The sequence below is a fragment of the Camelus ferus genome, chromosome 3 (genome assembly GCF_009834535.1).
Source record: "Camelus ferus isolate YT-003-E chromosome 3, BCGSAC_Cfer_1.0, whole genome shotgun sequence".
Classification (NCBI taxonomy): domain Eukaryota; kingdom Metazoa; phylum Chordata; class Mammalia; order Artiodactyla; family Camelidae; genus Camelus; species Camelus ferus.
The window spans coordinates 61,779,172-61,806,269 of record NC_045698.1 but is presented as its reverse complement, the minus strand read 5'-3'; the positions used below and the strand labels follow the sequence as shown (position 1 = coordinate 61,806,269).

The 27,098-nt window shown below is 36.4% G+C and overlaps 1 long non-coding RNA gene across 1 annotated transcript in view; it reads right to left on the bottom strand.

Annotated features, from left to right (window-relative positions):
- LOC116662255 overlaps positions 1-18,358 on the bottom strand; it is a 65,356-nt gene extending 46,998 nt beyond the window's left edge. The window contains exons 1-4 of the long non-coding RNA XR_004318296.1: positions 18,162-18,358; positions 11,395-11,637; positions 9,779-9,834; positions 3,357-3,413 (exon numbers count right to left, since the gene is read on the bottom strand). This is a non-coding gene — a long non-coding RNA (uncharacterized LOC116662255). The remainder of the gene's footprint in view (positions 1-3,356; positions 3,414-9,778; positions 9,835-11,394; positions 11,638-18,161) is intronic.
- Between the last annotated feature and the right edge of the window lie 8,740 nt (positions 18,359-27,098).

Here is a 27,098-nt window from a genome sequence, read left to right as displayed (position 1 = left end):
GCCTCTGTCTCCTATCTTCTGTACATTAAGTGAAGTTATATGGCTGCATTATGGTGAAAGTAGTACAGTAAAAAAACTCACCTTTATTTAAAACATTCTGATTAAGAAATTTTACAGGAATATTAATGTCTACAAAAAATAAAAAAGCCAACTCTAATTTCTTAAATTAAAAAAGTCGCCATCTTATATAATAAGTCTCTAGCAAGACAGTTCCATACAGATTGGCATAATCGGAGTTTTAACCTCATCATCAGAGATGTCAGTGTGTCACATCTGTCCTCAAAATGATACCCTTGTGGTCATTAAGTAATTGCAGTAACTTCAAACATCATGTCCAAACATGACATTTAGAGGAAGAAAGACACTCTTTCTTTCTTGAGTTCTTCTTTAAGACTGAGGGAGTGACGAAATCCTTACCAGAAGTGCCTCCTAGACTCTCATGTATCAGCAGCCAGAATTGCACATTCCTGAACAAATCCCTGGTAAGGGAGACTGAAAACACTGTTTTGGAATTGTCATTCAAAGGAGACTTAAGTATTAACCACCGTATCACAACCCAGTAAGTCTGAGTCATCCCGATCTGTCTAAATAGGTCACAGTAAAATACCTTTTCAAAACATATAACTGGAAGTTAAATTACTGAGCACACCCATACCAATTCTCAGGGCTGGCACGGATATACTTAAATAAGCAGCTCTATTTATCAAGGTGGCAGCTCTCCTATCCCTTGTTCTATTGTCTGGTATGTGAATTAATGATGTACATGAACTATGCTAATTTCCAGAAAGTGTAACTACTAGTGTCTTTCTAGCCTGGGTTTCTGCCCATAAAATTTCATGTGTGGGGCTTTCATGCCAGAGTGCACATGCCAATTCCCCTGCTATTTGCTTATATCTCTCCTGGTAGTTGCTGTGTTGGAATAGAAGTAGAGTTGGGAATAAGGGAACAATATTTTGGCTTATCCAAGAGGCTAACACGTGGGAAGTAACAGATTTTTGGAAAGGGGCTCCAACTTGGAGAGAGTTAAATTTCAATAAATTTAAAATAAAATAGAAAATTAAATAGGACTCAGCCAACATGTATAGATTAGAGCTAGGTAAGAGAAATCTTTAGCTTTTCTCTCATGATGGAATAAATATCAAAAACTTAATTAAACATCTGAGAGTCCAAAGGATGCATACTCTCAACATTACTCCAGAATCTCAAAGGACAGAGCTAATCAAATTCGGGAAGTGGGAGTTCCTGGTACCAATAACAGCTTTCTTCCTTTTATCTTAATGCTCACATGCACACTCTCTCGCTCGCTCATGTTCTCTCTCTCTCTCTCTCTCTCTCTCTCTCTCTCTCTCTCTCTCCTCTCTCCTTTCTCAAGCCTGCTTAGAATATTTTCACAAGGATCTACTAAACAGGTGGCTAACAGTTACTGAACATATACTACAAATAAAACACTGGGTCACACACATTACTTCATTTAACTCACAGAACCATGGGATACAAGAATGCATACTTTCCTCTTATTGATGTAAACTGAGGCCCAGAGAAGTAGAGTAGTTCATACAAAGTAAGTGACTGAGTTATTATATGACCTAGATCAGTCTGATAGCAAAGCCACTGGGTAAGAGATTAAATTTTATTGAATCAAAAAATTCTTTTATCTCACAGATAATTCTAAAGGATGATGTCTCCTACCTACAGAAATTCTGACAACCCCTAGTGCATAAAATCAGAGTATTACGCAGACAACTGAAGTTTGTTCAGTAACTGTTATCAGTCAGGTACCACAGTTTATGTTGTGCTAATAAACAATGACAACAAAAAGTTTACTGCTACCTGTCACTGGAAATAATGCACACTATTTTGGCTCAAATGTCATTGCCCAGAGTAAGTCTCATGACCATGCCTAACGTTAAAGGAATGGGAACTTGTAGTCTTCTTGCATGTCCAGAAGCAGCAGAGATCCAGAGGTGCTGGTGAGTATTAGTGATGTCTGTGACACCTCTGCCTGGACATCTGTGCTCTCTGTTTCTTTGAAGGTGGATTCATAGAGGAGGAGAGCAACCTGTGCCTAGTGACATGGCACAACGGGAATTTCTCTGGCCATCTTTGCATAGTGAGTTCTACCTTCCTACATCACATGTTACATTTGTGGGTACTGAACACAAATAAGGTCTGAAATGAGTCTTTCTACATATATACCCCAAAAGAAACCTGGTATCAAAAGCCAAAAGTAGAAATTCTTAGGGAAAAATAGAAACACCTAGCCTAAAAGACAATAATTTTAATTATGATAAAAGTTTCCCAAATAACAGAGGCAGATACATTTATATCCCTCAATTTTTCTTTAAAAAATATTATATACCTTATCATTTTCAAAATTACCAAAGAAATATGTACTTGCTGCATCACACTGAATAATACAGAGGCATTAAAATGTTATTAGCTAGTATTCTTTCCCCAGGTATGTTGCCCTGAGTTAAATGTTAAATTTTTAGTGTATTTTCTTTGAGGCATGACTCAATACTCGTACCAATGTAGACAGTCTTTTTCCTTTTAAGAGAAATTGGTTCATACAAAACCTGTTTTTCTACAACTGCCCTTTTACAAATCAAGAGCATCTATTCACGTCAGGATGTATTAGTTTAACTCATTTATATGAATAGCTGCAAAATATTCCCTATTATAATTGCACCTTAATCTATATTTAGACATTCAGATTAATTCCAGGTTTTTGCAATTATAAACAAGAATAAAATAAACTCTGTTTTATATGTGTTTTATGTACTATCATTTTTATTTTTGTACAACAGATTCCTAAAAATGAATAAGCTAAGTCAAAAAACATGTGTACATCTTAAAATTTAATAGATAGTGGCATATTATTCTCCAAATGTTTGCTGTGACCTAATACATCATTTATCAGCTACCTATGACTCTATCTCAGAGGCATAGAGTAAAGATGGATTGATTTCACCTGCAACTCTGTAAAATTTATGACACCTAAAGATTTACTTGTAACTTGGTTTTACTCACCAAATGTAAACGACAATATCTCAAGAAATGATGTAAGGAGGGAACAATACAATAGCTGATAAAGAGATAAAGAGCAATTAAATGTACAGGCATTTGATTCATCAACTAGACTATATATGAGTTCTCCATGGCTTCTTCCTCCATTGACCAACAAAATAAAGTTTAAAGATCCCTACCTCATGACAAGAGACATTTCTCAAGAAAGGAAAGGATATTTCTTTAGAGGCTCATATACATCCATCCAAACGATACTAAGGTGCTCTGTTTGTAGTTCATTTGTCTACATGAATCCTGTTAACTTAGAAGATGAAGTAAAGCATCCTCACCATTTCAGTAGTTCACTTTGGATGATTTGCTTTCCAGCTGGGTTTTCCTCATGGGACCTAAAAGTATGTAAGAATGCTTTAACACAAATCCCACGTTCATAAATTGCTAAAGCATTCTATCTTTTAAGCAAACACATTTTTTAACTATCAATATCATTTTGGAAGTTCGGTAAAGCAAAGAGAAAATCACTCAGAATTGCATATCAAAGTGGATAATGTGCAAAATATCTTGACCAAAAGAATAAATCTTATTAATAACATTTAACAGTTCAAATCAAAAAGAAGAAAGAAGTGGGTTTCTTCCTCTTACTTTTATATGCTATCAACATCAATGGCCACAAGGCCATTACAACAGTCCACGAAGGCACTATAGTAATGAGAATATGTTGATAAACTTCACATAGGGGTGGCCAGTTAAGTGATCACAAGCTTTACCCCAACCATAAGTGTATCGTATAATGTGACCTGGGCTCTGAAGAGGTTTGAGGACTATAAACAGACAGAATGATTACACGTCGACACCCAAAGTGAAGAAATAACATGATGATGATATAAAAATCATGTTTTACTAACAAAAATGAAGCTGTAATATGGCTTCAATCTGATAAAGAACAGCACCTTAAGCAAGACAAAATTCCTGGTTTAAATGGTTTAATGATAAAAAAGAACATTCTAAGCTTTAAATTTTTCTTATATGCCATGATAAGATAAAATTTAGCCAAACATATTTCCTTAGGCATTATTATGATACTTATTACATATTCCATTCCCAATCTTACTCAGGGTTTCACAGAAACAGATTCTAACATGAGGCACAAGGGACATTACGGAAGAATTCCCTGGAGAAACTTGTAAGGGAGTAAAGAAAGCAGGGCATAGAAAGGGAAAGCAGTTTAAGCAAGGGTGAGATTTCAGGCAAGGTCCTGAAGAGGGTAACTTCAGACCGATCCTGATGGGGAATTCTGGAGTGTACGTTTATTTCAAAGTTGTCCTCTCTGTAGGTAAGGAAGCTGGGATTTCATGAACCAGTCAATCACTAGTTTGTCTGCTCCCAAGAGTAAATGGCTCCAGTAACTTGGGGACAGACCTCTGAAGAGAATTTCAAGTGCATGCAATTAGATGCAAAAGCACACAGAAAGTGGGAAAACAGTGTAGACTGTAAATGGGATCTGCAGGGTTCTGGGAGGAGTGCTGTAATTTCTAATTTTATTAGCACCCTCCAGAAAATGTCAAAACCAAACACAACCTGTCCCAGTCAATCTAAATTAGGCTATGCTGTAGTTTCAAATGTTTCCCAAATCTCAGCAGCTGAAAATAAGAAAAGTTTGTTTTTGCTCATGATAAATGTCCACTGTAGGCCAGCAGAGGGCTCTGATCATTGAACTAACTCAAGGACCTAGGTTCTGACTGGATAGTCAACATCTTGTGTTGTCAACCACTGCACCTGGGATTAACATGATTCTAGAAGATTCTGTACTGATAAGGAAATATTTTGATCCAGAACAGGCATACATTACTTTTGCTCAGAATTCAATGGACAGCACAGTCCCATGGCCCACTCCTCATGACCACAACAGGGCCTGAATGTTATGTACTGTCAAACGGTTAAAAGGTGAAAACTGGAAATATTTGGCAAGTTAATAATCACCAAAATGCTCAATGAATTCAATGCCTAAACCACCACTTCTAAAAAAGGAAAAGCTGTAAAGAAGTAAAATTCTACAATTTGAAATCATTAAGAAACACACAGATGGCTCAAAAAGAGCAAATAATTTCTCTACTATAATAAACTGAGTTAAATTCTGTTAGCTCAAATCAGATTGGAAAGTAACAGATTAGAAATCACATGTAAGTGTATTATAGAATTTTGGCTAGTGAAATTAAAAATGCAAATGTCTGAAAAACCCTCTATTAATGGAGAAGAGAACAGAGAAGCTGGAAGAAAATCTATATATTTTTCAAGGATAAAACCAAAATTTCCAAAAATCCTGCAGGAAAGGTGGATCAAGGAGAAGGACAACAGCAGAAAAAACTTGACCTTTTGCATGAATGAAAGTTTACCCAAATATACAATGTGATGTTATTAACATGCACAAGTGCATCTCCTGAAAGACGGAAATATGAGACTAAAATTATTTCCAAATGGCATCATTTTTTCCTTTCTTCAATTCTCAAAGAGTTTTATGTCCAAATAGACAAAACAGTGGCGTAAAGGAAGTGCTCCTAGCCAAGGGTAATTTTCAGAACATCTGTGATTATTCCTCTTAATGTTCAAGAAAGGGCTGCCAATAAACAGGCCCTTGAAGGAAAACGTTATTTTATTTTATTTTATTTTATTTTGTTTTATTTTATTTATTTATTTATTTTGGAAAATGTTATTTTAAACTGAGCTGTGGCAAGTTTGGAAATCTATAACTCAACATTACATTACATAGAATAAGAGAATCTAATACAAATATTGGAGATTGGATTTCCAAAGTGATATCAAAGAAAGTTGTATCATTTGAATAGAGAAAAATGTATTATTCTATAGAAGGATCATACATGGAGAATAAATTATTTATTAATAAAGATTAGGCTAAAAAATTTCAGTATATTTAGAAACCAAGGGTTTGTCCATCAATCAACTGATTTTCAGTTAATTTATAACTTTGCTCAGAATCTAGTAAATTAGGTCATATAATCTTATCACATAATGCCAGTCAAAATATCAATACAGAGAAAAGTCAATATTTGGGGAGGATTATCAAGAATATGCAGCTCATTCATTCTAGAATCTGGGTCAATGGTTAACAATTATTTTTTGAAAGCTAATATAATAGTGAAAAAAATATAAAAAACAAAAAACCTCTCCAAACTGTTTTTTATCTCCATTCAAAATAAAATATACCTACATGGAGGGGGGAAAAACATATTCTTATAACTTACATTATTTACTAAAGTTATGTCAGTCAGAACATTAGGACCGACGTTCTGGCCATGAAAATATTTATCGTGGAAGTGTTGAGATAATTTACTAACTTCTCATCTCTTACACTGGATAGTGTTTTAGAGTTTATTTGTTGATTCAGCAAATATTTATTAAGTACTTTTTATTGGTTAGTGTGCCCCTGTGTATTAATTTATCTTGCTCTGGAAATATCCCATTGAGGTTAGTATCATGATCCTTCCTTACAAAGGCAAAGTTATGTTCCTATATTAAAATGGTGAGTTAATTTTAGAGCTTGGGTCAGAAATAACTTCTCTACAAAGCAGAGCATACCTGGCTCCTATTGTGTGCCAGGCATCCCGCTAGCAGGCCCTGGGGTTATGGAGAATAAAAGAAATGTTCTCTGGCCCTCCCTTACCTGACCCTTTCTTACTCCTGGGTGTAGGACTTCCCTGCTAAAGCTGGTGAGGTAACAAGGAACGTTTTACTTGGAAGCAACAAATGTCATCAGTTTCCAAGAAGGATCAGGGGGATGCAAGCTGAACTGATGTTTTATTATAAAGTGGCTTAAGTTGAGGCTTGGGAGCCACTTATAGATTTGATGTTGCTCCTCACTTGCATTTTATTTTATTTTATTTTTTACTGACGTGCAACTGATTTACAATGTTAATTTCAGGTGTACAGTAGGTCCTTGTTGTTTATCTACTTTATATATAGTAATGTGTATCAGTTAATCCCAAGCTCCTAATTTATCCCTCCCCCACGGTCCCCTTTGGCAACCACAGTTTATTACCTGTGTCCATGACTTTTCACTTGTACTGATATTCTGGTATCTCTCCTTACATCAGCTGGATCATCGAGTAGTATGACAACATCATATAAAATAACCACCATCTCCCATAAAAGTACTTTTTAGTGCATCATACCATGGCCAGAGAGCATCTTCCAATATTTAGGGATTTTACACAAAACAGACCCATGGTACTCCTCACCCTGTGATATATATGTTTTCAATTTTTCTTTCTTACCATATACAAATATATAAAATTTTGTTACCCAATCTTGGTTTCATGAATAGTTAATACGCTTCTTCAAAGCAACTCATTTCCTTTTACCCTTAGAGATAGGGATCACATTTCTGTTTCCTGATTGGTTTCTACAAAGCTTAGAGTCAAATTCGTAATTCACCTCTAGCAAGTGTATAGAACTCCAGGGCAAATATTTTATATACCAACCCACTCCTCGCTTAATTTTACCTTTTTCTTCTTATTTTCCCTTACCCTTGGCTTTTTTACACATTTAAAATTCATTTCATCTTGCTTGCATGTTTATAAGTTCTGATAAATCATTTTTGTTACAACTCAGAGTATTAGTAAATAACTAAAAACTAAACACTCTGGAATTTATTTGCAAGGTAACATATTCCAGAGCTCATAGCATTTATTTGTTGAAAAGGTAAGAAAAAGGCAGTAGCAATATACAGTCCTTCAGTAAGTTCTTGAAAATAAAGATCATTCTGAGTAACATTGTTGGTAAAATTATATCGATGCAAGTCAGAGTTACAAGCAGAGATACAAATTACAGGTATAGACTAAAAAACAGCACACTTAAGGTCCCTGGGTTCAGAAAGAGACACAAGAGGATTTGCTAGGAGAACCAGTTTTCAGTTTCCTTGTTCCCACGCTGAGGAACATGACTATTAGTAGTATAATAAACAAGCACACGAGAAAATTTGAATGAGAAAGCATTATTCATATTTATGTATGGTATCAATGGAAGATACAAATACTGGTGGTCTAATGACTACATATTTATTTATAAGGTGAGGCTTAACTTGAAAGCTCCTCTGAGCACATTTATTCCAAATCTTATGAAACAAAACTAAGAGTCCAATAACAACAGCAATACGTAAAGCTCATGGTTTTGAACTTAACTCTAAATTCATGAATAATCACACTCATCATGCATGTACATTCAAGAAGATTGTCAAGAGTTAAGCCCACTCAGTAACTGATGAATGGGTTTCTGCAATCAGCTACTAGATGGGTTACAGAAACCTCTGTGTTGGGAGCATCAGGAAAATAAAGACATCACCAGGGCAGGAGGGGACTAAGGTGTACACATCTTTCCCTGCTCACTCCCACTTTAGGATCTAGAGGGCTCAATTACAAATAAACTTTCTCCATATTTTAAATTTTCACTTGGAAATGAGAGAAATTATCATTAACACATCAGAAATAATACTGTACAACAGAGCACGAGGAGAAATGACCTGTTTCGTGATCTACTGCATTGGCATATTTAACCAGTGTAAAACATGAGGGAAACAGACATTTCCCTGGGGAACAGACATGTCCAAAAAAAGCATTTTCCTTTTACAATTTCTCAATTCATATTTGTAATAATCCAGTTTTGATAAAGAACTACATCTGGGAATTACCATAGCATCTAACTCAGGTGCTGGGGTTCCAGGAATGAAGCCAGCAGAGCTGCCCTTATAAACCTCCCAGAGTATAGCAGGACAAGCAGGGGCCTTGGGCTCCTGTTCAGATCACTGAGGAACTTGAATGGCCAACTGCCTGGTCTGGAATCCTTATTAAATGTGGTCACAAGTTATATAACTCCTGGGCTTCAATGTAATTGCCAATAAAATGTAGATAATAAGAACACTGAGGAACAGGATTATTGAAAGGATTAAATGAGATGATGTGTGCAATGAAAATAGCAACTGAATAAACATTTGATGATTTCTAAATAAAAATGCTTTGTATGTTGTTTCTAAGTGAGAAATTTTAACCTAAATAATGTGTTTACCTCTTACCCATGAAGCTTTATTTATATTAACCAACATAAAGTATACCTTAAGTTAGCACAGTTTATAAAGGCTGTTATAGTTAGCTTAGATTTAAAATAATAGAATTAAGATCATGTATTCATCAAATATTTTTAAGCATGCAGAATTATGTTCACAGTTCAATTTTGAAATTAAAGAGAACACAAAAAAGATTGATAGTGAATAAATGTCTGACATCTTTTATAACTATTCTTTATTGAAAATTGTATCACTCAATCTATAAAAAGGGCTTTAGAAAACCACTTTCTCAAGTTAAACCTGATCAGATGGGAGGTTTTACTTGCATTAATAAATCGAATGAACAGTTTTAATTAAAAACTCATGCTATTTTCAAAATAATGCTGAAGAGTAGATTTCTGATCAATTGTAACTGCCAGATGGGAGATTTTCATAAGCTGTTTTTAATATTTCACTTTCATGAGCACATCACTTAAATATGCTGCCTACCAATCTCAAATACAAATGCTATTCAATCACAGTATTAAAATAATGCAATAACTTAAGTACTTTTCTGTAATTTTTGTTTATAGACTTTAAATATAAGGCATGAAATTCAATAATTGAATTAACAAAGCTTTTCATCAAATTACTTTAAGTAAATTTCCATAGCAAGCACATCGATGAGGAATTATGACGTACCTGGTCGATAAGTTAACATTGTGCCAGGATGATAATTCGACAAGTGTTGGTGATGACTGCAATGAAAAAAAATAATGTCTATGTGTGTTTTCCATAAGATTTTTATTTATATTAAGTTTCAGGAAATTAAGTTATATTGATATGTCTAATTGAATTGTTAGGGTTAGTATAAAAGAGAAGGGGGAAGCATTGCTCATACGGGGCATTATACATTTGTCAGAAACATGACATTTTGCTTTTGCAAAGGACTTTGACATTCATTATTTTATCTGATTCTCAAAATATCCCCTTGATGTAAGGAAGCCATTACTTACCTGTTTAAATAGTAAGAAAACTGAGAAACATAGAGCTTTAAGGTTTTGCTAAACACACAGCACTGATTACAGAGCCCAAGTCTGGAGTCTCCCACGATGGTGTTCTCTTTCAGTATATATCCTACATTTAGGTAGAGGTAAAAGGGATGAATCTAACTCATATTCCTCAGCTAAGTGTGAAAATAATTAGAATCAAGTAAGGAAAGAATAACAAGAATTCACTTTTTACTTTCTCTTAAAGTTCCTCAAGAAACCATAGCATATAACAATTTTTTGTTTTTTTCCTAATCAGGAGAAGAAAAGATAAGCCACAAAAAGCACTAGCTGCAAAGTGATCAAAAAAAAAAAAATCAGTCTTCATAGACCAACAATATCAGATGAACCACCAACAAACTAGATGAGTAGTCAGTCACCTTGTTCATCTCTAGCTCAGGACTGGGCTACGTCCTTTTTCATTTTGGCTTCATTATTACTCACACTCTCACTTTTTTGAAGTGAATTGTTCTCAAATCCCCTTGCCAGACTGAGAAAATGGTTTAAAGGATTTTCATAACGAGCCATGCTAGAAATTTTAGAATTTAGCAATCACAATGAAGCCAAAGGTCAAATGGGGATCAGGGTATAATACACAGTCACAATTAGGAGGGAAGGCATTTAGAGGAAACATCTTCAAAGACATGGGCATGTGTCCAGAAGAAGGTGAATTTGTAAGATCAGATCAAGAGGAAAAATACAGAGTACAGTGGCCTTTTTGTATATTAATGCCAAGGATAGACAAAATATCCTTAAAAGCAACCCTCAGGGAAAGCCAGATAAAACAAACACAGAGATTTAAACAATGTCAGCAAGAGTTTCAATCAGAATCAATGAGCTTAAACCCCAAATGACAATTTAATTTTTAAGGCAAAATATCTATGCTATACACTATACTGGTCACTTTCATATATGTTATTTGATTTTTGTAATATCCTTATGAAGTATGCAATGATATTCCCATTTTACAGATGAAGAAATTAAGACCCAAATATTTGATAGAAGGCATAAGCAGGATAAACCCAAGATTTCTGGAAAGCAATGCATTTGCATTGAATTCCTGGATGTACACCCACAATAGGACAGATCTGAATATGAAACACATCAGCACAGTTTGCAAATACCACTAAGTCTCTTTCTGAGAACAGGGGTATAAGCAGTGCCAAGCACTACAGTGCCACAGAGCATCAAGGAGGATCTCGGTGGTTCTCTCTGAGGTGAAAGCTAGGGTTCCTCTTTCCCATTTCATTCATGTCATAAAGAACCCACCTTGAATTCACCTTCATCCTGATTCAAAGACAACTTGATTACTGTTTGCTGACTCATGCTCCAGGGCTATTATGAAACTAAATAGTTTTTCAGTCAACTCTTTGCAAAGTATTCTTCCAGTAAATATGTTTGCCATTTTCATACTTTTTTATGGCAAAAACACCTCTAGTTGTGACTATTTCAACTGGTCACTTGATTCCAGTCTTGGCAATTGCTTTGTACGCCAGTTGTGGTATCAGGATTCTGTTAAGAGACAAATTAAAGAGAATATTATTAATCAAATCAATATTTTTTTCCAGCTGTTCTTTACAGGCAATGATGGAAGGATAAGAAAGTTAATTCCCTTGATGAATGCTAGCATCTTGCCTTTTTATTGAGAGAAAAGTTAAGGATAAAATAATCAGAGTGCATTGATTAAAAAGTCTTAGACTAAGGCACAGCTTATATAAAGTTTGCTATATTGCTTGCAAGGGTTATGAGTCCAATCAAGGAAAAGCAGTAGTCTTCTTTGGGAAGCCCAACATCTGTGAGTCTGGAAGGCTGACTCAGTAATGTGCATATGACATCAGAAGATTGTCATATAACCATTCTAGCCAAGGCTAAGATTTGCTTTGGTGTCTAGGGTAGAATTGATTCCCCAGTTAATTACTCTTTCCCGAGAATATAAGCTGATGATAATGTTGCAGGAACATATATTTTCTAAAATATGTAAAATTTGCTGTTATAAATAGTGCTGCTATGAACATTGTGGGGCAGATATCTTTTCAAATTAGAGTTTTCTCCAGAAGCAACCTAAATGTCCATCAGCAGATGACTGGATAAAGAAGTTGTGATATATATATAAATAATGGAATATGACTCAGCCATAAAAAATAATGTCATTTGCAGCAACACGAGTGGACCTAGAGACTATCATACTAAGTGAAGCCAGAAAGAGAAATAAAAATACCATATAACTTATATGTGGAACCTGAAAAAATGACACAAATGAACTTATTCACAAAACAGAAACAGACTCATATAGAAAACAAACATGTGGTTGCCAGAGTTGCAGGGTGCTGTGGAGGGATGGGCTGGGAGTTCAGGATTTCCAGTGCTGACTGCTGTATATGGAATAGATAAGCAACAGGGTCCTACTGTATAGCACAGGGAACCTTGTAACAGCCTATGATGAGAAGGAATATGAAAAGGAATATATATATACATGCGTGTATGCATGTGTAATTGAATCACTATGCTGCATACCAGAAATTGGCACAACGTGTGCAAACCAACTATACTTCAATAAAAATTAACTAAATATAAATAAATAAATTGATAAATAAAAATATGAAAAACCTGATGCAGAGGGCTAAAGAGTAGCAGTCAATCAAAATGGGTCATGATTTCATTATCTGAATAAATTAGAGGTCAAATAACACCTAGTACAGAATATTCACATACAGTAAAAACTTGACATAACATGGTCAGGATATGCGATAATGATGGCTAAGTATTCACAAAACTCCCTTTTTCCCTTCTGGGCATACCAGTCAATTACATTTCCTAGTCTCCCTTACAGTTAAGTGGGGCCATGTGAGGTTTTACAAATAAGGTGCAGACAAATGCCCCATGCCCTCCATGCTTTCATTCTCTCCCCTCACCTGATAGCCAAGTGCAGTTTCCAGTGGAGGGATCCTAGGGATGGCAGAGCTACTGAGTGAAAGGAACCTGGATCCCCTCTATCCATATAGAATAGAAACACAAGCAAGAAATAAAGTTCTCAGTGATTTAAACCACTGTGATGTGCACTTGGTTTTGCATATAGCAATTCCTAGCCTGTCCAGCACAGCCTCTTTATCACCCAACAACTGTTAAGTCTTCAAGACTCCTAACCTCCCTGATTTCTCTCTCGCTCTTAATTTTGAGGAAACACCTTGTGTGCCTTCTCAGATTCTCTTGACTACCTTTTTCTTTCTCTCCTTTGGTCAGGTATGCATCCATATCAGGTCACTCCTCCCTTTTTGGACTTGTATGAAATAACACTCTTTAGAATAAGCAATCTCTCTTCCTGAGGGTCACTAAGGGGTCAGATGATGTAACCCAGTTATATAAAGGTAAAAACTCTCCATGGCATTTAACCAATAGGTAATTGGCGGAGACAGACTTCTCCTTTCTTTCTCCTAGGTGTGATTTATTCTTACCATGCTTCCCAAGAAGGTCTATGTGCTGAGTGAACACATCCACTAAGTCATCTGCATATCTCTTAGCGACTCATCATGCAATGAAGACCAGTGTTGTAAGATAATGCATTAAGTTGCTTTGTAACTTTTCTTGCATCACTAGCATTTTCCTTCTTACTTCAGATGCCTTGCATCTTTCAAAAAAAAATAGCATCTCACTCCTTACCTCTCTCTATTTACTTTTACTCAGCATAAGTCCTCATCTGAGTAGACAAACCCTTTGAAGTCCAAGCACTTACCATCATTTCTGCCCCAGGGAAGTTTCAAAATGAGTTAACCTTCTTAGCATACAGCTGAATACCAGAAAAAATTAATAGAACCTAAAATCAGGTATTATTGGTATAATTTCATTATGTTATTATGATTTCCTCAAGATCAGAAATAACTATATTCAAAATTTAAATGAAACACATTTCAAAGTCAAATACTGGCCATGTGAGTTTTATAAGGAACATTTGTTCTCTTCCACCAATTCAGATGGTCAATAGCTTGTGCCATATAAAAAGAAAATAATGAATCCATTTCTTCTTTATTAGGCCAACTCCAGGGCGTTTCCTCACATAATTTTTACCATTGTCCCATAAGGTAGGTGTTACTATCCTCATTTTCTGCAGAGAAAACAGAGGCTCAGATGTTTGAAAAATTTGCATAAAATCACTTAAACCATCAGTTACTGAGATATAATCCACACTCAGAGTTGACATCCAAGTCCACGAAGATTTAAAAGATACGTTTACATTTATCAAGTACTTTTGAAAAAAAAGCAGAAGTATCTACATTATTTTGCTAAGGTGAACTCTTGTAATATATAGGATACCATAAAGAATACCAAAACAGTAAGTTACCCACCTCTGAATTGAAAGAATTAATTCAACTTTTGGAAAGCAACTTTAAACTAAAGCATAGTTTCCTCAGTAAAAAAATTCTGGCATACTTAATCAAGTAACAGATGCCATCTCAACGAACACAAAATATAAGAGCATTCTTCTTTCACTGGGCATTTGGCAACTTGTGAGAGAAATCAGGCAGCTGGGTCATAGCATAGTAAATTATTTAAAAGTCAAATATGCTCACCTCACACCATATGTCGAAACAAATTCCAGATGTAGTACTGAAAAGTTTAATATTTTGAAAATCAAGCCAAAGAAAATGAAAATAATATTGAATACTTATCAAACCAAAAGACAAAGAAATCATTTCCTGTGCTATGAATTTACAAAGAATACACAAAGGAAAGTAACAAATGTTACCATAACATTTGAAATGTTAATACTAAAACAAAAACAAAAACTGACTGCGAAATTTTTCAGCAAACATGGCATGGAATTAAAAGCTTGATTATATTTTTATGTGTATAAAACATGGAACATTCAAACTCCTGATAGAAAAGTCACTAGGAATATAACAGATAGACTGGCAAGAGCTTAAACAGATAATTAACATTAAAAAGAAAAACAGTATCAGATGTAAATTTGAAAATATTTAAACTTTCTAGTAGCCAGAAAATATAAGTTAAAACAAATACTATTTGACATGCAAAACAACAAAAATAGGTAAGTAAATAAATGCCAAAAATGCTGGTACAAGTGCAGTGAATTGACCATCCCATTCATTCCTGATGACAACTTAAATAGGTACAATTCTTCTAGAGAGCAATTTGGCAAACACCTTGTCAACGTTATTCCCATTATTCATAGTCCAAGAAATCTAGCCTAAGGAAATCAGCAAAAAATATGGACAAAGTTAAATATAGGAAGGCCCAGTATTACACTAAGGACAAACAGAAGCAATTCGCTGTCTAACAGTAAGGGAATGCTTTAGGATATCTTCATAGATCTACTGGATACAATATCTGGCTGTTTTTAGAATGTTAACTGTAAAGACTGTTGAAGAAATGGAAATTAAGTATTTCCTGAAACAAAATTATGTGGCTCTATGCTTTTTAATTATTTATTATTATTATATTATTATTCTAAGTATCTTTTTAAATGCTTTCTTTAAAACTAAGTAGAATACATTAAAATTCTAATAGTAGTTGGATTCATGGATGTACTTTTTACATTTGTCCTGATTTTCAGATTTTCCCTAAGATCAGTTCTCTACATCTACATTTTTGTAAGATTTATATACCAAAACTGTTAGGAAAAAACATGCCTGAACACTGGGATAAGAAATAGCAGGATTAAGATAAACAGGGACAGACAATAAATGTCAATAGCAAATGGTTTCTAAGTATTGCCTCTTAACCAGCTGGATTCACATACACCTGCTGATTCCAGTAGGACACATGTATCTGCTGAGTGAAGGAATCATCTAAGTTAGAGAACATAATTAGGTCTAACCCTAAAACTCAGAAAATATCACTATCATGGTAAAATATGACTAAACAGAGCATTGTGATGCAAGCAGCAAAATTAAGTAATACAGCAAGTGATTTATGTTGAATTTATCTACATCACCTGGTGTTTTGTACACTTTTTTTTTAATGGAGGTACTAGGGATTGAACCCAGGATCTCATGTATGTTAAGCATGCACTCTACCACTGAGCTACACCTTCCCCTTTCCAAAAAAAAAAAAAATTATTTTATTTCATTATTTTTTAGTGGAAAGACTGGGGATCAAACCTGGGACCTCATGCATGCTAAGCACATGCTCTACTACTGAGCTATACCCATCCCCCCTCACCTAATGTCTTGAAGAGTAGTGGCCCCAACTTGGCAAAATAGGTGCTTTTCAATAAAGAAATTGAAAAGTTAATTGAGCTGGCAGGTAGAGAGAGAGAGGGGATACATATAGATAAGCAGGCAGACAGAAGGACAGAAAAAGAAGTATCTCTTCTTTGTCTAAGTGTTTGTATATAGCCCCACCCCTCCAGGTGTTTACAACAATGTTTCTTGGCACTAAATTACTAGAAACAGCTCTCATTCAACCACAAGCCTGCACATCGCCTGGGCCTCAAGAATCAGTATGTGAAAGTCAAACTGAATTGAACCTGTTGATAAAGCTTGACAAATCTCATAAACAAAAGACAGTAAAAATGACTGATACCAGGCTTGGAACATGTTTATCTCCCTTTACATACAAGCCAAATGTTTTTTAGGACTTAAATGATATCTTGGAAACCAGGGAGTCCTCTGAGTCATCAGTATAGTGGTCTGCTTTCTCCACCCACTCTCCTCCCTACCCCTGCTGCCCTCAAGAGAACACCAGTAATAGCTACCATTTATTGAGCCACGTGTCTCCCACGTGCCAGGGACTTTGCATCTGTTACCTCATTTATTTCCAACCACAGCCTTGTAAGGCTGGGACAATGGCTCTCGGAGGGCTATCCACAGCTCTTGAAACACACTAGCAGCAACCCTTTCCTCCATGTGCTCATAAGACTAATTGGACCAGCTCTCAGAAATGCTGTGTGGAAACAATGTGTCAGGATTTATGATCTGCACAGTGATCTTCTCACACATCCTCTAACAGGTGATCAAAGAAAAGACGCAAACACAGAAATGAGGAGTAGATCGTGTTAGCAGAAAGAGAACAAGCCTCAACGTCATGAGCACAATTAAATGTGTTCTCGGTTCATGGTTCTGCTGTTCACTAGTTGAGCAATCTTAGTTACGTCACTGCAACTCTCCAACTCTCCAAGCCTTGGTGATCTCATATTCGCAAATCAGAATGACCACCATTTTAGTAAAGGCTTTTTTAAAATTTGAACAGAAATCGTATCAGACATGCTTAGGCAACCCCAGTTATACAGGGATGTTGTTGGAAATGTAGCTATATTTCCTCAGAATTTTGGACCAGAAACTAGAAAGTTTTCAGGAACATCAATAGCCCCTTTCTGAGGCAGACACTCCAGAAAACACCAGAAGGTCTACATTTAAACCCTCATTTCACCAATTAGTTGTCTCATCACTTAAACTGATTTGGTAATAGTGCTTAACACAGTATGTGGCCCAAGGTAGTCTTTCAATAAATAGGAGCTATTTTATCATTATTTTACCATCAGGATTAATTCAGTAATAATCCAGTAAATATTGGTGATATATTTACTTCACAGAGGTGTGAGAATATATTTCATAAATATACAAAAGCAGTCTAGAGAAATTACTGAATTTCAGCTCTTAGGGAAGTCTGCTTGAGTTCCAATTCCAACCCTACCACCTATTAACTGTTTGACTTTAAGAAAGTAACCATAGATTATGATAACACATTTGCTTAATGGTGAAGATTAAATGAGATAATATGTATACAAAGTTTACATTGATACCTGGTCAGTTTAAATTAAATGTTCAATAAGTATCTGTTACAAAATTGTTGTTTTAAAAAGTTTGTGTTTAGGAATAAAAAATTCTAGGTAAACTAAAGGGATAGAAAACCTGAAAGAAATCCAAATTAGTGGGACAACTACAACAAAGCAGCATTTAATGGGAAAACTCGACCTAACTTTGCCCCTAGTCTGTCCTTGTTGTATTTCACTTTCCCTTTTCTTCTTTCCAGTCATCAGGAATAAAGAAATGACTAGTGACATCACTGAAATAGCTTACCAAACATTCTCGTGCAGCACCAGCACCACTTGGGAACTTGTTAGAAATGTACATTCTCAGGCACTTCCCAGACTCACTGGATTGAAAGCTCGTTGATGTGCACAGGACATGGGACGGCGGCGACAGGCTGCATTTCAACAAGCCCTCCACATGACCCTGAGTTATACTCAGGTCAGGGAACATTGCCTGCATATTAGAATCACCTGTGGAAATTAAAAAAAAAAAAAAAAATATATATATATATATATTGATGTCAGGGCTCTATCCTAAAACAGTTGAATAAAAATCAATGAGGAGGGGGTCAGGACAGCAATAGAGATATTTTTTAAATATAACAAAAACTTTCCCCTATAGTCAGAAAGAGAATCACTGCAATAATCCATTCCACGCAATCATAGTGCAGTGGCTCCAAGGCCATCACCTTGGATGTCTCTGAAAAGCATGAGGCTGGAGGTGGAGCTGGTTTTAAGTATCTCCAAACCTCATATTATAGATACTTGAACACTAAGATCTCCCCTGTTCTCATTTCAGGGTTAACACTTCCTCATGTGCATCTGATCCCATAAGGGAACCAGTTCTTAGATCTTTCATTCCTACTGACAGAAATCTCAGCAACCCAGAAGATTTTTAAGCAAAATTTTATACATTAGACAAATGCAATTTCAGACATTGGCCAAATGAAATGGATAACAGGACAAGGAGGAGGGGATGCTTACCACTGTTTCATTTTAATTACCCAGCCTATTTTCTCAGCTACAGTGAATTACAAAGCATTGATCATTTATTATATTGAGTGGCATACCTTAATGAATACTAACTCATTTCAAACCTTTTTGGCAAACCCCAGAATGAACTGAACTAACTCTGTATCATTATGAGAACAGCCACTCAGCAGCAGCAAAGGTGCTAATTGGTACAGTTAAGAGCAGTGAAAACACACCCTGCAAAGATATTTGGAGGCAGAAAAATGGAAGCACATTGTAACATGGCCTAGAATGATAAAATTTCTATTATGTCATGCAACAAAAATAAAGCCATTTTAATAGACTCATGTCAAAGGACCCATGTCTCCTGCTTTGAAAACAAATGTGCTGGCTTCCAGTCAACATTTCCAGGGCTTACCAGCAGGAGGTCATTACCCTTTGACAATGTTCAGTTACACAGACATTATCTCCAATTAACAGGTTTTAACTACAAGGATTTCTCTCTTATTGAAAATAGTATTTTTTAAAATAAATAACTACAGAAATTATTCAGTAATCTTGTCTCATTGGCTGGGACTGAAATGATTACATTTACTGCTATAAACACACACACACAAACACACATCTGAGTCAACAGAGTACTTTTGGTGTCCCTGAACTCTTTCAAAAGCATGGTAAACAAATATTCTAAATATCCTAATCTGTACATAAATAGTTCATAAAGACATCTTTATTCATCTCAGAAAAACCTCCAAAACAAACAACAACAACAGAATACAAAAAAAAAAAAATCCTTCCCTATGTTGATGTAACCAAAACATTCTGGGTGTTTCAAATTTTCAAAATAAAGTAAGTACAAAGGACACATTTATCAATTGTAATACATTGTGTTTCTCATCTCACTGCAGAAGGTATTATGGAGTTCTGGATGAGGGCCAGAAGCTCAGAGGAGAATTTTTAACACCCTCTCAATAGACACATTTATGGCTTTAACTACACAGAGTACTGGTCTTATCAGTGCATAGCAGGGAAATGATTAAAATATTTCAGGCGAACTTAAACTTGGTTGTCCTTAGGTAGAAATGAAGCATCATTCTGGGCTGAAACTCCAATTATATAAGATAGGAAGTCACAGAAAGACATCAGATTCGTACACTGTCAGTCTACACGGCAGATGGTAGTGTCTGGCAATGCCTTTTTATAACAGAAAATATTATTATAAAAATATCCACAGAAGACATTTTTAGTTCTTTGACTTAATATGTGGAAAAATTAGAGATTTCTATAGAAATTAAAGGTTTAATGCCCAACAGTATGAAACAGTAATTTTCTTTGAAATCTATGCATTAACTATTCTGTCATTTCTTAGAGAACTTTTTCCAGTTGGAAGTCATCTGGTATTTTCATACCTCACTCTCTCTCTCCCTTTCTTGCTCTCTCTCCCTCTCAACCACTTATTTAAATTCAACCTAAATCTGTATGTTTTTATACAACAGCTAAATCACTCCATAGTGTGTTGTGGTGGGCAGTAAATCACATTTTAGTCTTCCCCGATGTTATTACAAAAGAATTGCCTTTATCTCAAAGGGGATATTTCCTTATAGATGAGGTTTCTTGCAGGTAGAATTCTCCTGAGAGCTACACTTTTGAGTGGCATGTTCTTAAGCATATTGCATTATGTGTCAGTACAATTAGCATATTCTTCCAGATTATAAAAAGTAACAATAGCTGACAGCTTAATTTGTAGGGAAATGGTCTGTAAAACTATCTAAGAACTAGGAAACCCAGTCCTTTTGCAGAACAAGCGGGAATAGCAGTTTTTGCGATCCTGGTTTGAAAACGGAGGAGGCTTAGGCTCCCAGGTGGATAGACTACTCCTGTCTTATACTGAGATACCGCGGTCAGTGTGGATATTGCTTGGGGAGCAGAGGAAGCCCCAGGGGTGGCTGAAAGAGAGGGAAGAGAAATGGAAATATCCCAGCCTGATTTGGGTAAAGTACAGAAGTTGTATCACTATAGCGATAGAAATGTCCCCAAAGATTTTCAAAGAATCTTACTAGCTGGAAAAAGATCTGTGTTCTCAGAAACGTTCTATTGCAGCAGTATGCGTTCTCCAACTAACAAAGCACTGAGTCTGGTTCTTCCCACCAGAATGAGCCTGGCAAGGTGGGCAGTGAGCTCCACTGCATAACTGGACACAGATTCAGAATGTGCAAAACCCACTGTCAGGTAGAAAACCACAACACAGGCAAAAGAGCCACAGCCAAAAACCACTATTTTGGAGAATTTTATGAAACACCATCTGTTTCCTTTGTGTCATTTACATTGCTAAAGTATGATGGACAGTATGATTTTTCTAACTTTGATACTTATGAAAAGGGTAACTGCATAAAAATGAAATTAAATATACAATCATAGATATATGACTCCTTTTCTTGGAGATATTCAAGAAGCACCAGAAGGACTTGGTTCTTCCAAATGCTTTAGTTTAGTAAGGATGTCCAGATAGGCTCTCAGAGCCTGGTCTCATAGTGGACTGGACTCATTCCACAGCAGTCAATCAATTGTTTGCTGAGACCCACAGGCTGAAAGTACTTTGTGATTGAGGTACAAAGAGACATGAAACTCATTCCCTGTTTGAAATATAGGTGACAAGCAGAGAGGTGTGCACATAGTTAACTGAATGTAACATAAGTTCTTGAGTTATTATTTGATAAATATCAAGATAGTGTAGGCAACAGAAACTAAAATACTCGGGAGCATATGTTCTATTTCCAAATGCTATGAACCTCTCTGCTAGAGTCCACGTGAACTCCCATTCATTTTTATATCAAACTTGTAACACTTAGCTAACATGTTAAAAGTCAGAAGCTGTGGTTGGTTCATTAAGGCAAGTGCTATTCATGCATCTCTGTATAATCAGAATGTAGCACAATATATTGAATCACAAAACATGAGAAAATAAATGCTCTTTTAAAAAGTCCTTGATTTAAAAACACGGAGGACATGTAATAATCTCTTAGTAATGCTGAGTAATATAACTGTTTTAGTTATTTAGTTGTAGAAATATGAGTGAACTAAAACAAATTTCATTCACTAACATCGCCAACATACAAGAAAGTGGAAGGTGTAAGTCACATTCTAATTTGTTCAGGAAATAGTGAAGAAAAAAATATAAATACCATTCTCTAATTATTCATTAAATTCATGTTAATGTAATTCTGTTCATAGAACTATTGAAGGGACAATGAAATGTAAACTTTATCTTACTAATTAACTATCCTGGAACTCAATCTTGTACACATAATATTGATGAATTAGAGTCAGAAGAATTTTTGGACATTTGGTGGATGAATAAATGTTGAGCCCGTATAGTCTTTCAAAATACAAACATAAGCCTATGGTTGTATATTTAATTTCATTTTTACACAGCTATTCTTTTCATAAGTACCAAACTTAAAAAATTAACCTGTCCATAACACTTTAGCAATGTAATTGACCCAAAGTAATGACAGGTATATAGATATTATATAGATAATGTAGTTATAGTTATATATACATATATATGTACATGTGCATGTAAGGGACAGAAACAGAGACAGGGAGAGAGAGGTATGACTATAAATGCACTATAATTTCAAATGGAAAAAGAAATGGGAAATTCCAAAATGCAATATTCCCTTTCTACATCCAAACATTCAAACTGCCAAATTCTACCACTTTTTCTTTACAAAATTTCTAAAATCCATCTGTTCCATGATGAAATATACATTTTATCCTACCCATTTCAAACATATCAACTACCTCATTTCTTACATCACAGGCTCCCTGAATGCAGGGATATGCTAAACATGTGTCTGGTCAAGCCAAAATTATGAAATGGGTAGAATAGGCCCTTCTCCTTCCCCCTCCTTATCTTTGCCCGACTGTCACTTCCACCCTGTCCCCTGATTGTCGATGCTTTCAGGCTTCCGTCTGGCTTCCTAGAAAGCCCATGTGTTCCCCTTCAAGGCCAACGCCCTCTAGTTCTGTTTGTAGTTTTCTCTCTCTCTCTACATAGTCTCCTCATTAAACCCACAAATCGGATCTCAATTTAGAACATACTTCAGTTTATTACATAAATTACAGTGAAATGTTAATAACTGTAAGGATGTAATCAGCTCCTAGAGGTTTTTCTATTTTAAATGTTGACTATTTCTCAATAAACAAAGTATTCATTTAGCACTGACTTGGCACTGGCTATGTAGCATTGGCTGAGTGAGACACAAAAGATATATAACAGATTGTCTCTATTCTTAAGGACTTTAACACTGTTTGCATGTGTGGAGATATTGCTAATATGAAACACTTTGAGCTAAGCTGTCAATCTCTCATTCCAATATAATTGGAATTTTCAGTTGGAAGCATTCAGGGTGGGATGGAGGAGGTAGAAAATCTTCAGGAAGGCCATGAGTCATTAACAGAACTCTGGGAAATATCCTGGATTTGACAAGGCAGAGCCAATGATTAAGGTCATTTTCAAAGCTGGAAAGAGTATGAGAAAAGGGGCAGAGATAGGAAAACAAAATAACCTGTGCAAGGGACTCTCTAGAGGCTAGGCTTCACCCCTAGGGACAAAGTGGATGAGAGCCACATCTATCAGGAAAGTGCACCACCAGGCAGTGAAAAATAAACTCAGGTAGGCTGGATGGAATGTTCATTTTCTACCGTCGCTTTCCTTTCTGGAGATTGTAGGGAATAACCCTTTGCTTTACCTTTTCCAGCCTTGAGAGGCTGCTCAAATTCTTTAGCCCCACCCCCACCCCAAGATGGCCAAAACGTCATCTCTGGAACCTGGGAACAGATTACCTACATGGCAGGTGAGACTTTATAACCATGATTAAGTTAGGAACTTTGCTATAAAAAGATTATTTTGGATTAGCCAGCTCAATCTTATCACATAGGTCCTTAAAAATCAGTGAAACTTTCCCAGTCAGGATCAAAAGGAGATATGACCACAGAAGAATGATCAGATAAATGAACTATTTCTGGCTTTCAAGTCAGAGGAAAGGGGCCAAGAGCCAAGGGATGTGGGCAGTTTACAGAACCTGGAAAGGCAAGGAAATATGCCGCCCCCTAGAGCATTCCAAAAGGGACAACAGCCCAGTCCAATAGCTCAATTATAGCCTAGCATCAGAATTCTGACCTACATAACTGCAAGATAAAAAATCTGTGTTGTTTTAAGCCATAGAAAAGAATAAGCTTACCTAAGTGCTGAAATAAGTGGATACTGTCTGCAAATAAAAAGCATCATACTCTATTCAAATTCCTGTTCTCCTGTTTAACAACATTTGCTACCTCCGTGTTGGGAGATAAGAAAGAGCCCAATAAACTACTGTATATTTATTTTTCTTGATTCCAAACTGTAATTTTTCTGAAGCCTTTCATAGATTTGTAGTGAAGTTGTCATAAATGTAGTACGTCACACTCTCATAAAAATATAACAATCAATCTTGCAAAAATAACATTTCTAGAACGAGAAAATCTTTCAACAAATCACTCTTCAAATAAACAATATTTGTTACTGTTTTTGCTTTTTTTATGAAGAAAATGAGACACAGTGAAATTAAGTTATTTGAGATCTTTAAGTTAGTGAGTGACAAAACCAGCATCTGACCTTGGGTCCCTCCAGCTCTTCATTACTGCACCAGCAGAAGCATTTGTTTTCTTAGAATGTGATAGTGTTCTTCCGCCACAGGGGAACTGTCCCCTGACTGTCTAGTACATTTTATTTTCAAGTCACGCAGAAAAGAAAGGAGAGGTAAGTGAAGAGAATCCAACACAGAGGGTTTTGCAAGTTTGGAGGGTTTATACGGCCGTAAACTCAAAAGACAATCCACATAGGCCAAGTCATCTCTGCCCTTTGTTACAAACGAAAGTATAGAAGTCATTCCAAATTAGGAGTCTACTCCTGTGCTATCTTTAGAAAGCCCACTATACCAGCCGTAGAGCTGGCCTCAGATCTCCTTTCAAGGAGGACTTGCTGCAGGAGTGCTGTCAGCCAACAACCTTGTGATGCAGCACCTTTGGAGTCCACCCAGGTGTTCACTGGAAGAACACACTTTTTATAGGCAGTTCCAGCCAGTGATGGCTGGAATGAGAAGTTTGAGGAGCTGGCCATCTTTGCCCATCACAGACCCCTCTCATGGTCACTCTCTCCTCTCCAGCTCTTCGTGAGCCTGCTGCCACTTTGTCAGGGCAGCACTGTTTTCTGAGACTCTTTCCATCCAGTCCTCCATCCCACCTCCCTCATTTCGTAGAGGTCAGACATGCATCACAATCTGAAGTTTCCCTTCTCTTTCTCCCTCTCTCCTTCTCTTCAATGCTTATTACCTCCAGGACATCTTTTGCACTTGTACCTCACCTGCACATATGATTACAAAGCAATCCTATCATTATAAGGAGTTCAGGAGTCAACTTCCCTCCAAAAATAAAACACACTTTAAAGTAACAAGGCTACTATGTCTCCTATGCAGCTCAGCTGCTGGTGTCCAGGATTTTCTGCTCAGCAGGTGGCCACCTGGATGCTTAGTCAATGTTGTTCCATGGGAGCATCGTAGGAGAGCAACACTGGTGGCAACAAGACTGAAAACTATCTATAAATACTTTCAATCTCCTTGCCAGAAAAGCTGGTGTGTTCTGTTGTTTCCTCCATACCTGCAAAGAACAACCTGTGCCTTTATTTCCATCTGCTGCTTGTGAGAAAATCAAACCTGTGTTTCCTCACTAAGTGTATTTCCAGCCTTCACTGATATTAATACAGCCTGTCCCCCTTTCATTTTATTAACCCAGGATGAATTACAAGCTGCCAGAAGAGGCATCACATCTACCGCACATCTGAGATCACTTCGAGATTATGATCTCTTCCCCCAAAATAATTCTAATGCTACTTATAAAAATAATTATGCACATATGCAAGTGGTTGGATTTTACCTGAACCATTTCCTAGTTCTATTATAAACCTTTGTTTTTCCTTGGGTTGCAACATGGCATATGTGCTTTTTTTAATACTCTGGTAAAGCAACTTGACAGTTGGTAGCTGTCTGGCTGTTTATTCAACATATGTACCACTTAATGCACAGGTCTCAGTGAGACGGTCCCCGAAGTCGATCCAACTGGGATAAAAGTCAACAAATGGAGCTTTGCAGGGAGTGCATTTACTTGGGGAGAGTTAAATATTTGAAAGGTGTTTAGCAGTTAAGCTTTAAGCCTAATGCCATAAGAATTTACAGGGTCAGGATCTCCCCCAGCACAGCACAGACTCCATTTCACATAGGAGCTCCATATGTTAGGAAATCACCTTTTTAATTAGATCTCTGTAGCCTTGTTCTAAGTTACCACTGTCACAAGTCTTGGATAAAATCCAATTCTCAGGAAACCTTTCAGTAAACAGTTAGCTGTAGGTTCTTACAAGAAGATATTGAGACAGACTCCCAGATTGCAAGTGATTTTAAATTAGCTGCTCTGGAAAGTGGGTGGGTGTGGTGTTATTTCAACATCCTCATCTGTTACCTGAGCCTGTTCCCCAAAGAAAACAAAATGCGCTCAGTAGTTCGCATTTCTGAAAGTGGAATTGGCTAGGGAGTTCTGTGGCCTATTCTGGCCTGTCTGGACTAGCAGATGGGATACAACAGAAATCCCCAGCCCGTTTTGGCCATTAGGACTGCCGGAGCGTGAATTCATCAGAGAAGTAAAGGTTCTTGAAATTTTAGAAACGATCAAGGGAGAAGGAAGTGAATGGAAAGTTATATATGAGGAGCTATTTTGCACCGTCTGTTAAACAGATTTTCAGGTACCATCCTTCCAAAAACCCTCAAGGGAAAGCACTACTAATATTTTCACTTTTTAGATGAAAAAATAATTGAGGCTTAGTGGCCAAAGACTTTCCCAAGGACAAACAACAGTACCAGTCAGGTTCTAGTCCATTCGTGGATGAAACCAAAGTCCTGTTCTTCACCAGCATGGTACACTGCCTATCAGGAGTATAGTCTATAATGAAGATGTCTCAAAACTTTTGTAGAAATTGCAGGGATACTCAAAATGAGGCTCTTTTGGCCCTGGAGTTAGCCTAGGCTCCAGAGATAAATTAACTTCTAAAGTCATCAATTCTCAAATTTACTCTATCAGTATGATAGTGTGGTATATAATAAAAATATGTAGGGGGGGAGGGTAATAGCTCAGTGGTAGAGTGTGT